General features: G+C 40.5%; 1 protein-coding gene across 3 annotated transcripts in view; it reads right to left on the reverse strand.

The window, feature by feature from the left end:
* LOC117430581 (ras-like protein family member 10B) overlaps positions 1-9,987 on the reverse strand; it is a 30,700-nt gene extending 20,713 nt beyond the window's left edge. Inside the window, exon 1 of one of the 3 annotated variants that reach the window (XM_059001663.1) lies at positions 9,718-9,987. The gene's annotated coding sequence lies outside the window, so the exon portion shown is untranslated. Of the gene's footprint in view, positions 1-1,607; positions 4,483-9,717 lie in introns of those variants that run through there. The other 2 variants (XM_059001665.1, XM_059001664.1) reach the window with 2 other exon arrangements.
* Between the last annotated feature and the right edge of the window lie 2,122 nt (positions 9,988-12,109).

Below are 12,109 nucleotides of genomic sequence, written 5' to 3' on the forward strand. Positions count from 1 at the left end.
AGGGGAGTGCAGGTTCACATCCTGGCTGTGTGGTGTGCAGGGTGAGTCATACAGTCAGGGGAGTGCAGGTTCATGTCCTGGCTGTGTGGTGTGCAGGGTGTCATACAGTCAGGGGAGCGCAGGTTCACATCCTGGCTGTGTGGTGTGCAGGGTGAGTCATACAGTCAGGGGAGTGCAGGTTCATTTCCTGGCTGTGTGGTGTGCAGGGTGAGTCATACAGTCAGGGGAGTGCAGGTTCACATCCTGGCTGTGTGGTGTGCAGGGTGAATCATACAGTCAGGGTAGCGCAGGTTCATTTCCTGGCTGTGTGGTGTGCAGGGTGAGTCATACAGTCAGGGGAGTGCAGGTTCACGTCCTGGCTGTGTGGTGTGCAGGGTGAGTCATACAGTCAGGGGAGTGCAGGTTCACGTCCTGGCTGTGTACGTAATTGAATGCGTGGGTTGTGACAGTGGCATCCAGTGACATGGACTCACTTGGGTAAGCTAGAATGTGAGGAGGGTGTTCATGCCAAACGTGTACAAGTGTCTTGCAGGTATCAAGGGAAGACCCTGGTTGCCCACACCTGTGACGTAAAGCATTGGATGAAAAGGCCGGTCGTGGTGTTTGCAGAACCGGTCCGAGCTGAGCCTGGTGCAGAGTTCGAAACCTGCTGGGAACGCGCTGATTTGTTAGACATGAATTGGATGCTTTAAAATAACATGCATTGATTGAAATAATAGGATATACTCTTTGTCAATAATGATATTAATATTGTCTGTACTCTTTTTTAGATCTGTATAGCGAGTAGGAAATAATGTAGGAAGCTTTTGTGTGCAGCTTGTGTGAAGAAGGCTGCTGGAGGGGTCGAGCTGACCTGCTCCTGGCAGGCTCTTATCAGATGAAAGAAACTCTTTGAATCAAGTGCCAAACCTTGTTGCACATTACAGTTTGATGAGAAAAAAGGCAGTCAACTTTCTGGAGAGAATTGCTGAAGGAATAACATACACTAAGAAAATAAATATATGTGTTTTACTAGTGTAGGTGTTTAAAGTAGTAAAGAATAAAAATATTATAATAGGGAAACTAAAAAAGACTTCGAAAACCAGGATACAGTTTATCTATTTCAAGAACAGACTCACAGTCAAGTCTCTTATTTAAAGAAAGAAGTGAGTTTGATTTAATCTAAAAGTAAGTATTTTAAAGTAATGGAAACAGAATACTTGAATCAACAACTTTAGTTTTAATACTGCTGCTATATTTCTTAGAGTTAAACAAACATATGGTTTAAATGGATTAGCAGTCATGTATCTTATTTGGAATAAGTATTAAGACTTGATCTAAAATGAGCCCTTGAGTTACAAGCAAATATTCTAGAAAGACTGAAATAATACAGCTAATATAATGATATATTTCAAAAAGCAAGACAATAAGACAAAATAGTATAAACTATAACAGCGATTTAAAAACCAAGGTCCTTTCTATAATGAGCGATAATATTAATGAATGAAATACCTTTCAGATAACAGAAGGTAGGAGTTTATATTAAAATAAACATTTGTCTATATGTCACAGAAATTAATTAGAACCTGGCAAGAAGAGATGGGAGCATAAAGCATAGGACGGTTTACCGAGTTAAGATAAGTGGAGGAACTGCAAAGCTTTACTTAACCAGGAAAGGATCAAACTGCTGTGCACTGGGAGTCTTGTTTCCATCCCCGCAGTTTTAAGATTCCTCGGGGTATGAGTAAAAGCAATCATTTTTTTCAGACACAATCTTCCTTTCATCGCTTGCTTTGACAGCACTATTCCAACAGGGTTCACTTGCTCCTCTTTTGTTTTTTTTTTCGATCAGTCGTTAACTGTCTCCAATCCTTCGCTCGGATTTCTACTGTCAGTGTCTAGCGGCTCCTGCTTTCTGTCTTCCAAGCCAGTGTGCTCCTCTTCACTCAGCAACTCGCATGCTGGCAAAGCTTCATAAATCACAACTTGGGGTTAAAGGCATGGCTTTCTCATTCTTCAATATCAACCTGAAGCATCGTCACTAGATTTAGACTTTGTTTTTCAGATATTTACTCACGTTAAGCCAATTTATCATGACACTGCAGGGGAGGTTTTTTAAATTCCAAAGTTATAGATATAGATAACTTATCTGAACACTTTATTAATGATCATTTGTTAATGATCATTTTAATTAACATTCAAACATATGTGGGAACACAAAATGATGCAATATGGATCACAGACATAAAAAAAGCTTCAGTCCCAGGCAGTAAAGTTCAAAAGCATTAGCAAGTGCCTAATATAACATCCACTGAGGTTAATGGGTCAGTGGTTTTGTTAGTTTACCAGAAGGTCCAGCAGCTAATATATACAATAGCAGCAGAATGATATATATATATATATATATATATATACAGACGTGCTCAAATTTGTTGCTACCCTTACAGCTCATTGAAATAATGCTTCATTCCTCCTGAAAAGTGATGAAATTAAAAGCTATTTTATCATGTATACTTGCATGCCTTTGGTATGTCATAGAATAAAGCAAAGAAGCTGTGAAAAGAGATGAATTATTGTTTATTCTACAAAGATATTCTAAAATGGCCTGGACACATTTGTTGGTACCCCTTAGAAAAGATAATAAATAATTGGATTATAGTGATATTTCAAACTAATTAGTTTCTTTAATTAGTATCACACATGTCTCCAATCTTGTAATCAGTCATTCAGCATATTTAAATGGAGAAAAGTAGTCACTGTGCTGTTTGGTATCATTGTGTGCACCACACTGAACATGGACCAGAGAAAGCAAAGGAGAGAGTTGTCTGAGGAGATCAGAAAGAAAATAATAGACAAGCATGGTAAAGGTAAAGGCTACAAGACCATCTCCAAGCAGCTTGAGGTTCCTGTGACAAATATTATTAAGAAGTTTAAGGTCCATGGAACTGTAGCCAACCTCCCTGGGCGCGGCCGCAAGAGGAAAATCGACCCCAGAGTGAACAGAAGGATAGTGTGAATGGTAGAAAAAGAACCAAGGATAACTGCCAAAGAGATACAAGCTGAATTCCAAGGTGAAGGTACGTCAGTTTCTGATCGCACCATCCGTCGCTTTTTGAGCGAAAGTGGGCTCCATGGAAGAAGACCCAGGAGGACTCCACTTTTGAAAGAAAAACATAAAAAAGCCAGACTGGAATTTGCTAAAATGCATATTGACAAGCCACAATCCTTCTGGGAGAATGTCCTTTGGACAGATATGTCAAAACTGGAGCTTTTTGGCAAGTCACATCAGCTCTATGTTCACAGACAAAAAAATGAAGCTTTCAAAGAAAAGAACACCATACCTACAGTGAAACATGGAGGAGGCTCGGTTATGTTTTGGGGCTGCTTTGCTGCGCCTGGCACAGGGTGCCTTGAATCTGTGCAGGGCACAATGAAATCTCAAGACTATCAAGGCATTCTGGAGTGAAACGTACTGCCCAGTGTCAGAAAGCTCTGTCTCAGTCGCAGGTCATGGGTCCTCCAACAGGATAATGACCCAAAACACACAGCTAAAAGCACCTAAGAATGGATAAGAACAAAAAACTGGACTATTCTGAACTGGCCTTCTATGAGTCCTGATCTGAATCCTATCGAACATCTATGGAAAGAGCTGAAACATGCAGTCTGGAGAAGGCACCCATCAAACCTGAGACAGCTGGAGCAGTTTGCTCAGGAAAAGTGGGCCAAACTACCTGTTAACAGGTGCAGAAGTCTCATTGAGAGCTACAGAAAACATTTGATTGCAGTGATTGCCTCTAAAGGTTGTGCAACAAAATATTAGGTTAGCGGTCCCATCATTTTTGTCCATGCCATTTTCATTTGTTTTATTATTTACAATATTATGTTGAATAAAAAAATCAAAAGCAAAGTCTGATTTCTATTAAATATGGAATAAACAATGGTGGATGCCAATTACTTTTGTCAGTTTCAAGTTATTTCAGAGAAAATTGTGCATTCTTCGTTTTTGTGGCGGGGTACCAACAAATTTGAGCACGTCTGTATATATCAAAACAAAAACAATGTTTTTAATTTTTTTCCTAACCTGTGCGTAGATTCCTTCTACAGACCAGTAGTAGCATTGCATTCAACAGAAAAAAAATGTAGTTTAATAAAAAAAAAGGGAATCACTTTTCTGTCCTTTACTTTTTGGGGTTTTCTTTTGTAGCGAGAGAAACAAACACTGAGGGCTTAACCTGTTCTTGCCGGCTGCAAACATCCACATTTGAATTTCATTCAGCCTCCCGCATTGTACACGTTTACCTTTACCTGCTTTTTTTTCTAAAATTCCAACCCCCAAATGAAAAAGGAAAATTTCTAAAATGTAACTAGGCATACTGTGCACATTTGAGACAGGACATGTTTTTAAATTGGCCCTAAAACTGAAATAAATGAATGACTGTACTAAACACTACCTGCAGTACACACGACTGTACTAAACCCTACCTGCACTACACACGACTGTACTAAACCCTACCTCCAGTACACACGATTGCACTAAACACGACTGTACTAAACACTACCTGCAGTACACACGACTGTACTAAACCCTACCTCCAGTACACACGACTGCACTAAACACGACTGTACTAAACACTACCTGCAGTACACATGACTGTACTAAACCCTACCTGCACTACACACGACTGTACTAAACCCTACCTCCAGTACACACGACTGTACTAAACACTACCTGCAGTACACATGACTGTACTAAACCCTACCTCCAGTACACACGACTGCACTAAACACGACTGTACTAAACACTACCTGCAGTACACATGACTGTACTAAACACTACCTGCAGTACACACGACTGTACTAAACCCTACCTGCACTACACACGACTGTACTAAACCCTACCTCCAGTACACACGATTGCACTAAACACGACTGTACTAAACACTACCTGCAGTACACACGACTGTACTAAACCCTACCTGCACTACACACGACTGTACTAAACCCTACCTCCAGTACACACGACTGCACTAAACACGACTGTACTAAACACTACCTGCAGTACACATGACTGTACTAAACACTACCTGCAGTACACACGACTGTACTAAACCCTACCTGCACTACACACGACTGTACTAAACCCTACCTCCAGTACACACGATTGCACTAAACACGACTGTACTAAACACTACCTGCAGTACACACGACTGTACTAAACCCTACCTGCACTACACACGACTGTACTAAACCCTACCTCCAGTACACACGACTGCACTAAACACGACTGTACTAAACACTACCTGCAGTACACATGACTGTACTAAACACTACCTGCAGTACACACGACTGTACTAAACCCTACCTGCACTACACACGACTGTACTAAACCCTACCTCCAGTACACACGATTGCACTAAACACGACTGTACTAAACACTACCTGCAGTACACACGACTGTACTAAACCCTACCTGCACTACACACGACTGTACTAAACCCTACCTCCAGTACACACGATTGCACTAAACACGACTGTACTAAACACTACCTGCAGTACACACGACTGTACTAAACCCTACCTGCACTACACACGACTGTACTAAACCCTACCTCCAGTACACACGACTGCACTAAACACGACTGTACTAAACACTACCTGCAGTACACATGACTGTACTAAACACTACCTGCAGTACACACGACTGTACTAAACCCTACCTGCACTACACACGACTGTACTAAACCCTACCTCCAGTACACACGATTGCACTAAACACGACTGTACTAAACACTACCTGCAGTACACACGACTGTACTAAACCCTACCTGCACTACACACGACTGTACTAAACCCTACCTCCAGTACACACGACTGCACTAAACACGACTGTACTAAACACTACCTGCAGTACACATGACTGTACTAAACACTACCTGCAGTACACACGACTGTACTAAACCCTACCTGCACTACACACGACTGTACTAAACCCTACCTCCAGTACACACGATTGCACTAAACACGACTGTACTAAACACTACCTGCAGTACACACGACTGTACTAAACCCTACCTGCACTACACACGACTGTACTAAACCCTACCTCCAGTACACACGACTGCACTAAACACGACTGTACTAAACACTACCTGCAGTACACACAACTGTACTAAACCCTACCTGCACTACACACGACTGTACTAAACCCTACCTCCAGTACACACGACTGTACTAAACCCTACCTGCACTACACACGACTGTACTAAACACTACCTGCAGTACACACAACTGTACTAAACCCTACCTGCACTAAACACGACTGTACTAAACACTACCTGCAGTACACACGACTGTACTAAACCCTACCTGCACTACACACGACTGTACTAAATCCTACCTCCAGTACACACGACTGTACTAAACACTACCTGCAGTACACATGACTGTACTAAGCCCTACCTGCACTACACACGACTGTACTAAACCCTACCTCCAGTACACACGATTGCACTAAACACGACTGTACTAAACACTACCTGCACTACACACGACTGTACTAAACACTACCTGCAGTACACAAGACTGTACTAAACCCTACCTGCAGTACACACGACTGTACTAAGAACCAAAACACCTTCACGAGAAGCAAAAGGGGAACAGACGATAGTATTGCTATTGCTAATAAGAGGTTAAAGGCCTCTACACACCAGACGCGATGCAACAAGCGAATGTGTAGTACGACACACCGCACCACAACAAAAATAACACATGTATTTCTGATACAAGTCGTTCACACTGCCTGCGACACTGAAGCAATGCAAAGAAAATAGGATTGGTGTCTATTTTTGCGATTTTGACGCGCGGCAGCTAGGGAACTGACCAATGAGGAACAGCTTCCTCTGCGTGCCTTCAGTAAACAATGGAGGAAGAGAATTCTTGCAGTATCAAAATACCCAGAGCTGTACAATAAAGGACACACACTATAAAGACACGGCAATGAGAAAGAACATCTGGCAGTCCATTTCCAGGGAACTGGATATAGCTGGTGTGTATGATTCGTTCACCTTTACTGAAATAAGTACTCTGAGACCCTATCACTGCTTTAAGAATATAGGCTACAGCTGCTTTAAATGATAAGAAAACAAAGTAAACTACAAATAAACTTGAATTGAACACAGCTAGCCAAGCAGGCCACACAAGAAGACCTGTGACTGGTGTGTGCAGTCCAGCAGCTGCAGACCGCTGTCAGCACAAAGAGGCCATCTCCCTCCATACACAGTAAACATGTGCAATGCAGTCAGTGAGGACAGACAGGACAGCATCAAGCCTGGGACACACATGAGCGGGGAGGGGTGAGGACGCAAAATTGGTGGACACACATAAAACAGCGTAGGCAGCGGCGGATTATAAAGTAAATCATGCTGCTAACAATACAGCCAAACTGACCACACATGATGGACTGGAGTCCCAGTGATGAGGAGACGGAAGAGGAAGAATTTGAAGAGGAGGGTCTCCTTCTGGCTGTTGTTTTGGGAAATAAAAAGCGCAGACTATGGGTTCAAGGGACCCTGATGAAAGGAGCTAGGTGAACAGACTGGTGAAAGAACTCGAGTTTGACCATGAGAGGTTCAAGGTGGACTTTCAACTCTGCAAGGAACAGTTCAGTGAGATATATGACTGAATAAAAGATCACCTTGAAAAGAAGCACACAAACTAGAGCCAGCTGATTAGCCCACGCGAGAGAAATGCCTGAGGCAAATATGAACTCAAACACCTCTCACTTTATACATTATTATTATTATTATTATTATTATTATTATTATTATTATTATTATTATGAAATATACTAATAGTACTACTACTACGACTACTACTACTACTAATAGTCGTAGTAGAACCAGACACCTTCAAATAATATTATAGGCATACAATCAAACTAAACTATATGCCATTTAGTCCAGTATATGCAGTTAATTTATTAAAGAAAATATTGTTATTTACGGACCAGGAAAGAAACGGGATTAATTGTACTTAGCAACAGTATGTTTCCCATCCTCTCAACGCTACCTTGTCATTAGGAGCTTATTTAAAAGGTTACAGAACTGAAATGTACATGCATTGCTTCAGAGGTGTTCATTTAGTAGGGCAACCCTTCATTACGCTTTAAAAAAAAATGTCCTTATGTTTATGAAAGCTTCATTTTTCCCCTTTAACTTTCTGTTCTTACAGAATTAAACATCAAGAGCTGTATTACCCCTAACAGGCACCACATAAAACCAGGCCGTTTTGAATGCGATTTGGGATGAACAAGTCTTCGTGTTACTTGTGGGTGTGATGAAGCAGTGTAAGAGATTAATCACAATAATCATGTTGAAGTATGTTCTGAAGTTTTCATTCAGATATGACGTATCATGCAAGCCAAACCACCCACCTTGGTTAGCGCTAGAGCTACCGCTGTGGGAAAATGTCTCAGCTGCAAAATATCGCTCGCCTAGCCATACTTTGCCATCATTATTATTATCATTATTATTATTAGTTTATTTATTTATTTCCTTGTTAGCAGATGCCCTTATCCAGGGTGACTTACAGTTGTTACAAAATATCACAATGCATAATTCAATAAAATCAGTAGTAAGTGCCAATTCAAATGAAAAAAAAAATACAGTAAGTAATTATGTTTGTGGGCGATTCCCACGAAGACCAGTTAAACTTAAAAATATTTGGTTATAAGAGTAAATTCCATGGCAGGCAGGCAGGGGGCGCATACTGTTAGTGCCCCACAACTTTATAAATTGGCAATTTAAAAAAGAAAAGAAAACGGAAGCTGTATGTGACTCTTCTATATTCTTTAAAACAGCTTTATGAATAACATATTAGGAAGACGCCTTGTACTGCGGATGTCTGCTGTTTCACTCCACAGAGCCTCAGGTTATAATTGTAGTACTTATACAGCAATTAAAACGTTTCAACGTTACCAATAATGAATATACTAAAAATTGCTATTAAGTTTCTTTGAAGTTCTACCAATGCATGTCCTTGTTGTGGTGGCATGTGCACCACTCTCGGTTCCACTACACTAGCCGCTGTTCAGCACAAAACGTCCATTTTATTATAATAATTTTATAGAACGTAAAAAAGGTTCTGAAGCCCAAAGCAACCATGAAGTAAGCTCGTGAACCATTTTCCAAAAAGTGTATGTTGAGCTCAAAACGTTGACTTTGAGGGCCCAAATTTAACAACTCGAATTAAAGTGCATTTTTTTTACTATTTAAGAGCTTGTTAAAAAAATTAAAATTAAATCTCTATAACTGACCCATTCTGAACATAAAACAAACTGCAGGCGAGGTCTTGGACGACACGGTAATGAAAATGAATGTTATTATTTATTTATAGTCTCACTTTTCGAATTTGCTGTGTATTCGTGTAGCTTTGAAAGAATTGAATACATGCCCTCTTAGGCATGCGTGAGGTAGCAGGCAGGCATTGCATGCATGTCTTCATATTGATGTTTACACAAGATGAGATGGTCAGACACTTGCACACATTGCGTTATTTGGACGGACTGTGCAAATACAGTCAAATAAATATACGCAACCAGCTTTTGCAAGTCAGTAGACAACATATATGCATTATATCTACAAACGCTATGTAAACGTATGCATTTCAGTTAGCATTCCTATAAACTAAGCCAAAGACAAACAGACACAAGAATGCAGAGCTCTGTTCTCGCATTCTTACCTTTTGAACTGAAACCTTCAGGGACAAACCAATGTTTATGAAGTGACCCTCAAGCGCTCGAATAAGTGCGGCTGTACATGTAGCGCGTTCCCACAATACCCGGTGTTAATAGAAAAAATAAAAAAAGAAAGTTTTATTCAATTTTATTCGCAGGAGAAATGTCCTCCTTTTTTCCCGTTCTGTTGATGCGCTCAGCTAGTTTGCAGCAGCTGTAGTAGTATATGTAAATTTACAGGCGTCTTGTGAGGGAGCTGATGAACGTCGCTGGGTCTCAAAGCCCGTCGGTACTGCTTGCTACTGTGCAAACCACTGATCCTCAGAAACGTTAGCAATTACAGAAAAACAAACGCGTAAGTTCCCGTTTCAGACGTACTAACCGCGTATTCATCACATGCCATAGTTAAAGCTGACTGCTGTACGTTATTGTACAAACAGGTCAAAGCTAAATAACGGGTACATCTTGTACTGTATATGTAAAGCAATGTGAAAACCGTGCTTCATGATACAACCTAGTAAACGCACCATACAACTTTGTAAACGGAGTGTTCCTTTTAAATAAACTTACTGGAACTTTTTGTTTAAGCATGCCCTTGTATTTGGTAATTGTATTCCCTAAGGTAGTTCAGCTTGGATATCGTAGCTAGTTTGGATACTGAATTGTTCGACATGCATTTTAATGTGTTGGGGTGGTGGTGTTCAGATCAGGAGCATCATATATACAGAACAGGCTCAAATTATGACAATAGATTTACAGCAAGACTAGGGGTGGGGATTGTACTGCCCATTTTTCCTCACTTTACTTACTAAATATCTTGGTATCCCTGAATGGATAATTGTCTCCTCTTTGAAATTATGCTAAGGATTTTAATGAGCAATCTGTCTCACAAGTTCAGTGGTACCCTAAATATGATTCATTTACTAACAATGCTGAATGACTGGGTGGAGCATTTGTTCTGTATTTTTTCTCTATTTGTTCTCTAAAATGACTTTCCTGAGTGGTGATTGCCCAGACTGGTACAATATTCAATGCAGTGTTGTCCTTGGCAATCCTCAACCAGAAACCTATTTTTGAGAGTAAAAGGAAGAGAAAATGTCATGTCCAGTCACTCCTCATTGATAGGAAGTGGATCATATTTGGGGACCACAGCACTTGTGGGAGAGACTGATCATTAAAATCTCTTGCATATTTTTAAAGAAAAGGCAATTTTCTATTCAAGAATCACAAACGCCCCATCCCCAGTTGTATTGCTTTCCTAGAAAAAGGAAAACATCTTCAAAAAGCAGTGTGAAATCATGTAGCTGACAAAGGGGCTTAAGTCAAGTACAAAAAAGATTCAGCCAGTGCCTTCAATGTACTGGACAAGCGTTTGTCTACTTAGTTTGATAGTTTTACTAGAGAGCTCTGGGGAAGTGGCACTGTCTTAGAGAGAGAGAGAGAGAGAGAGAGAGAGAGAGAGAGAGAGAGAGAGAGAGAGAGAGAGAGAGAGAGAGAGAGAGAGAGAGAGAGAGAGAGAAAGAAAGAGAGAGAGAGAGAGAGGAGGGAAGCCCTGGTGCAGAAAAAAAGACAATTAATTAAGCTACCACACTAGTCAGAGCTACAGCAATTAATCCTGAAAGCAATAATTTTGAAGCTACTTGGTCTCGTTCTGAAATGTAAATGAATAAAAAAACGATGAGGGACTTCAATTAAGAAAGTCAGTTACGCAAAACTGAGGTCCTGGAAACTCTTATTAGACTCTTATTAGGCATTCAAATGTACAGTGGCCCAAAAGTGCAAGCCAGTGTCATCTTAAAAAGTGCAAAGTAGAAATGTAAGAGTTGAGCTCATTCTGGTCAGTTCTTCCTAGATACAGAACCACTGTATAACGCTGGCTCAGTGGAAGATAACAGCAAGTGTTTACCTTGTCATTTCTGTCTCTTCCAGTCCCTGGTTTCAGACCAGTGGGTTGCCCAGGTCTTGCAGGTGTTCAAGGATAACGAGGGCCCTCATGCTCCCTTTCTATCATGACCCTTTATACTGGACGTAAATACAGCCCCATCATTAACACACACAAGTATAGCAAACCCCGTCTCAGCAAGCCTGTAAGCAAAGACTCAGAGATACCAAGAACAATCTTAATAAGAGTCTTTAATGGGGAAAACAGTCAAGGAAAAAAGTTAAGAACTAGAAACTGGTAATTGAATTTCAGAGATTTTTAAAATCCATTTAAGAAAAGTCCCTTTGCAATATTAACTTCAATTAACTTTGTGATGTGTCTAGATAAGAACAAGCGCTGGGTTTTAATATTAATTCCATATTTGAGTTCTCTGGTAGAAATGACTAGCATTAGCTATACTTTACACTCTCAGGATTTTGTTAATTTGGCTGTTCCAGGGGTTCAAATGTGTCTGG

The sequence above is a fragment of the Acipenser ruthenus genome, chromosome 26, assembly GCF_902713425.1.
Source record: "Acipenser ruthenus chromosome 26, fAciRut3.2 maternal haplotype, whole genome shotgun sequence".
NCBI lineage: Eukaryota > Metazoa > Chordata > Actinopteri > Acipenseriformes > Acipenseridae > Acipenser > Acipenser ruthenus.